Here is a 6,145-nt window from a genome sequence, read left to right on the forward strand (position 1 = left end):
GTTAGATGGACCACCCTGTACATGATATATACAAAATGGAAAAACGTTCGAGATTGCAGGCCACCGTTACGAACTTTCATGATCCGTTTCGCCCCTTTCCACGCGTTTCTTACGACTTTTTCGTGGCGTCGTGAACGCCCACCGGAGGAAAGTGAATCACGAGGCGAGCGAGTGAAAAGCAAGCAGTGAAAAGTGGCGAGTGCCCGGGTGTGGAATGGCGATTTGAAAGTTTCTGCCTTTAGCTTCTAGCGCCGATTTTCACCTCGCCAACGCGGCCAACGCGGTTGACAATCGAAAGCAGCTAAGCTGGAGTTAGCTGAAAACTGGTCTTCTTTCCAATCTTGGTCAGAGGCGAAATGATTTGCTCGATGCATTCGCATACTTGTCGGAACTTGGTGTGTGATTTAAAGCGAAACATTGCTTAAATGTAGAAAAGAATATTTTTAATTTTATAACGAATAATAATAATTTTCTTCGATCGGATATGAGTTTGCGAAATTTTAATTGGATAAATATAAAATGAAAGACATGTTGAAATTATAAATTATAAGTGAAATGGAATACGCAAATTGTTGAGATTATAAAGTAAAAATAGGTGGAAAATCTTTTCTTTTTTTCTGGAAAATGAAAGAAATTATTTTTAAGAAATAATTTAGAAATAAATTGACAATGCAAGAATAAGTATGAAATTTTTCATTGATTCCAATTAAATAATATAGAAAAAAATTTATATTATTTAAAATAATATGCAAAATTGTGTAATAAAAGAAAATAAAAGAAAAATCAAAATTTACATAGTAAAAAAAAAATTAACGTTTCATTTTATATAAAAAAAAAAAAAAATCACAAAATTTTATTTTTCGTTCTATTCAATAATATTTTATCATCATTTCATTGATTTTATTTATTATTTATTTATTTTCAACAATAAATAAGTAAAATGAAAAAAAGAAATCGTGAAAATAATCGAAGATATTATATCAGCCATTTTCTGTTTCTTTATGTTCGCCTTGTACCAATCTTCCTTTTCGTTTTTTGGTTTCAGATGTCCTTTATTTGAGCTGTGCTCAGGCCTCACCTGAACAAAACGAGCTATGTCGACGAGTAAGTAACACGCCTTCTTCGTCAATACATTTTCTTTATTTATTCATCATTCATTTCCTTTTTATATTATTATATATTTGTTGCTCGTTATAATTCGTTTTTATCCAGTTTTTTATAACTAATTGATTCAATTGAACGTTATATAACGATCTAACGTGAATTAATTACACACAATTAACGAAATAATATAAAATTAGAATAAGAATAATAATAATAAATAAATAAGAAAAAAGAGACAAAAAGTATGAAATCTATTAAAAAATAAGTGACGTAATTGTATCATTAAATAAGAAAAATATATCCTTATGCTAAAATATGTAAATCGAATTCAATACATTAGTATTAAAAAATAAGCAAATTTAACTAGTTGGTTGCGTACAAAGTATGGTATATTATCGTATCAAAGTAATTTAACGCTTATTTTGTCCGGTGTTTCCGGTGAATTAAGGCTTCCATTCTTAACTCTCTAATTCGTTGAGTCAGATCTCTCTGATATTGTCAAGGAAAACATTCAATGATTTATTAATTAGAATTTATCAAGTTGTTAAAATTCATACTTATTATAAATTACAGAGAAATTGTGATTAAAACTTACCAAAAGTTTAAAAAAAAATTAAAAATTAAAAAATAAATTATAAAGTTAAAAATATTTTAATTTTATAAAAAAATTTGTTATAAATTCAGAGATGCACATCAAGTGTATACATAAAGCAATATTTAAAATAGTAAAATATAAAATATGAAATTCAATTTTATTGTTTATTATCTATATGTGCCTAGATATTCAATATCAGATATTTTTCAAGTATATTAAAAAGAATTTCAATCGCTATAAAATCAAACAATAATCAACATTAAAATCATTTCACATACAAAATATGAAAGAATAGAGTTAGAATCACTAACATATTCCATAAAATTCAAAAATTAATAAAAAATCTTAAAATATACATATATTATTATCGAAAATTATTGAAAATTATTAACACGTTCTATAAAAACCAAAAATTAAAAAGAAAATTCAGATCTAAAATTCTGCTACCACAGAAATTTTTTCTTTCTTTCTTTACGAATATTATGCGATTAAAAGCAAAGATATAAATTGACAAAAACGATTCCAAAATTTTGGCATAATGAAAGTTACAAAATACTCATAAAATTTGATTTATTTTTCACCAAAAGAAAATTGCCTCTCGACTCTATCGCGGTATCACGACTTGCGTGTGCTCCTGATTCGAGCACTTCATCATGGCCAGTTTGCTTTGGAATCGATTCGTGTAAATCGTTCCTTGCGCCGTTTGTAATAACTCGATAATTAGTAAACGTGACCGAGCCAAAGTGATCCGCGAAACCTGTTTTCCTGTTTACTCGGTTTGATTAACAGCCTCTTCTGGCCTTCGCGATAGTTACTGCATAGGAATCTTATAAATTCCTCTCCAACTCGATTCGGTGTCTTCATCTTCTCCAATCGGGCTCCTCTCTTGCGTTTATATTTATTAGTGGTCTCGCCAACGAAACTTGATATTAGAACATCTTACAAGTAATTTCATTTTTATGCTGAAATTACTTGTAACGAGCATTTAATAAATAGTAAATAGATACGTGTAAATATTAGAATATTTGAAACGAGAAATGTAAAAAATTTTCTGCAAAACATTATCTAATCTGAATATCGTAAATAATGAATTATTATGATTAAAGTGATGCTTTGAAAATAAATTGGTATATATAATTATTAGACTGAGAATCTTTATGCATTTATGAGAAATTTAAATATGTAAAAATCCGCAAAATATATTTAGTATATATCTAAAGTAAAATATTCGGTATGAATGATGAATTAAATTTTTATCTTTTGGTTTTATTTTTATTATTGCAAGAATGAAAATATGAAATTTGAAATATCCGTATTTTTATAGTAAAGTTATATGAAAAGTTTAAATACGGATATTTAAACTTTATATGAATATTAAAAGTAAGCCAAATATTTAAAAATGAATTAAATATTTTAATTAATTTTAATTTTGCTTTTCAATCAACAACATTAGATCGAATATAATGAATTAATGATGATACTTTAATTAATACCATTTTCAAAGTTACAAAGGTTAAGATTTTCATTAATATATAATAATCACGTGTTGCTAGTGTCACGACTATAGGTCATCATGACACTAGCGCCACGTGACTATTAATTACATACATCTATTATACTTATATAATTGTTTATTTGTGCATTCCTTCAATTATTTATTACTTTTTTATTTTTTATTTTTTTTTAAATTCGATACAAATATCAATTTCTTATTATAATTAAAATTATTTATTTCTACTATAAAAATAATATACTATTAAAATTTAAAATTCTTATTTCATATGTTATTCAACTTATAATTCAAAAATATAATATCTTATATATAATACTTTTTGAATAATTATTACGAAAAGAAAAGGGAGTTCTAGATTATTTATATCACAAAAGATGATCGTGTCTCAAAAGAAGATTGAAACATTCTGCTCTATAAGATCTATCAATTATCACCAGAAATTTCGCAATCGAGGACGAAGAAGCATCAGTCGCATCCGTGCCATCATCGTGTAGCCATTGTGAATATGCGAAAATGACATCACTTGTCCTCGGTTACATAAAGATATCGTTGTTAATATCGATGATCCTTACGTCTTTATTACATGAGCGTCGCCTGCAACTCGTTTTTTCATTGTTCAACTATATCGCTTCTCGTTCGCATTATTTTTTTTTTTTTTTCTTTCCTTCACCGTTGTCACAAATAGTTATAAAGTGGAGGAAAAAAAAAATAATAATCATAATTGTGTAATTTCTTTTTTTATTTATTTATTTATTCTTATTTATCTTTTTAGTTTCTTTTTAGTGCAGTTGATTTCTTAGGATTTCTTCAAAGATTTAACAGGATCGTGATCTGTTTCAACGCGAATGGAAAGTTTCTTAGAAAGTTCCTCTATCTTGGATCGTTTTATCGTGAAACCTAGCACGGTGTCGAAACTGGCCTAATATGGGATGGCAAAGTTTTGAGCGACTATCGATAATTTCCATATAGAAGATCGTTGGGAAATGGATTACGAGAAATTTTTTGTTTCGTTCATTGGTTCTTCGAATTTAAAGCATCTTTGATCGATTTAGTAATAATTTTTTGTATCTCTATTATTTTTTGACGAAATTTGTTATAATTTGTAAAGTTTTATGTGTTTTATTATCAAATTTATTACTGTTGTGCAATTGATTTCATATTTATAGTGATAAATTGTAATTTGAAAATCTGTAAAATTGTATCGATAATATTTTAAGCTAATTTTGTACAAGAAATTATATAAATTCAATATATAAATATTAAGAAGTATACTTTGAAATCTGCAATACATATCATAAATTAAAGAAATATTTCATCAAAAGTTAATAAAATAAAATTAAAATGAATAAACTAGATTTAATATTTAATAATTTAAAATTATAAAATTAAAAAGAAATCTCTTCTATATCATTTTATTTGACGATAATTGTTATTTCAGTTGAATTTAATGTATGAAATCGAGCTATTTTCATTTCCAGTTACGTTGTAGCGGAACGATTTAGTTAGCGAACTTGTCACTTGCAGCACTTCTATACTCCAGCTAAATCCATCTCATACACTTCCGGTTTAATCTATCTAAACTCAACAAGGCTCTTTCAAATACCGCTATATTGTTCCATATAAACGTTTGGAATTATCTTAAAATATATAATTAATTCTTAAAATATTAAAAATATAAATGAGAATTATTAAAAAATTAAAGTGAAAAATTTTTATGATTATTCATTTATTTAAAATTAAAATTTTTTTTATTTTGTTATTGGAATATTTATTGTCTTATTGATTTATATACCAAGTTTACAATTTCATTATCTTCTTTTGCACAATTAAGCAAATTGCCATTATTAAAAGTAACAAGTAAAACGAATAATATTTTACAAGTAAATATTACAAAGCATAAGTCACAATTTACAATTTGTTAATTACATTATCAATAATGTAAAATCGAAAAACATTCTTTTTTCAAACTTCTCAGAAAATTATTGGTATTGTAAATAAAATAATAAAGGAAATTTTTAACACATTAACGTATTAAATCCTAGTTATTAATTAATTAAAATATCAAAATATTAATTCTCTCTTTAAAACTGTTATATAATATTTCTTATTCTTACGTTCATATTTAATAAAATTAATAAAATTTACATTCTTTTCCAATATCAATATCGATGCTAAAACTTAATTTCCTCAATTTCAACATATCATAAAATACCTCTTATCGAATCCTTTTCCAATTGAAATTTGAAACGATATTATCGATCAATTAAAATATCAAAATTTCATTTTCTCCAAAAAATTGTCGTTAAATTTCCACATCGAATCGTACGTGCATCGATTATCACCCGTTCTATAGTACGCGTTTCGTCGAGAACAAATTATTGTATTATAGATACCGCAGAGAAACGAAAGGCAGCGCCACTTCCGGGATTGCGCAAGAACGCGGTTGAATCGAACGGGAAAGCGCACAATGGGCGAGAGAAGGCGTAGGTAAATGCGACCATCGAAATGGTTATTTTCGACGTTTGAGGTCGTCTAGGACGCGTAAAACGAGCGTTCGAGGACATCCTTCTTGCATACACCTCTCACTGGTCCACTCTAATGCCAAGCCCACGGGACGTGTAACCCCGCACGACCTCCGTGGTTTCCTGTTCGATCGACGGAGCCGATCCTTTGTGGTCCGTAGAGAGTACAAGTATGCACGCAGGAATTTCTCTGAGAGTACATGTACACGAAGATCAGATGAGTTTTTGTATTGGTAGGTATGTACGAAGGTGTACAGTACATGTAATATGTATTTGAGGATTTGATATTGGAATCCAATAGTGAAATTTTTTACATTATTATGAAAATTTTCGAGCGCTTTTGAATAGAATTAGGCAATATTATGGATATTGATATATTGACTATATTGGTTTTTTTTTTTTTTTTTAAAT

At 27.3% G+C, this 6,145-nt stretch overlaps 1 protein-coding gene across 2 annotated transcripts in view; it reads left to right on the forward strand.

Annotated features, from left to right (window-relative positions):
* The window catches only part of LOC102679231 (protein roadkill), a 134,630-nt gene that overhangs the window by 46,406 nt on the left and 82,079 nt on the right, over positions 1–6,145 (forward strand). For both annotated transcript variants that reach the window (XM_006608991.2, XM_006608993.2), the window contains exon 2: positions 1,046–1,104. The gene's annotated coding sequence lies outside the window, so the exon portion shown is untranslated. The remainder of the gene's footprint in view (positions 1–1,045; positions 1,105–6,145) is intronic.

Source organism: Apis dorsata, unplaced genomic scaffold (genome assembly GCF_000469605.1).
Source record: "Apis dorsata unplaced genomic scaffold, Apis dorsata 1.3 scaffold_52, whole genome shotgun sequence".
Taxonomy (NCBI): Eukaryota; Metazoa; Arthropoda; class Insecta; order Hymenoptera; family Apidae; genus Apis; species Apis dorsata.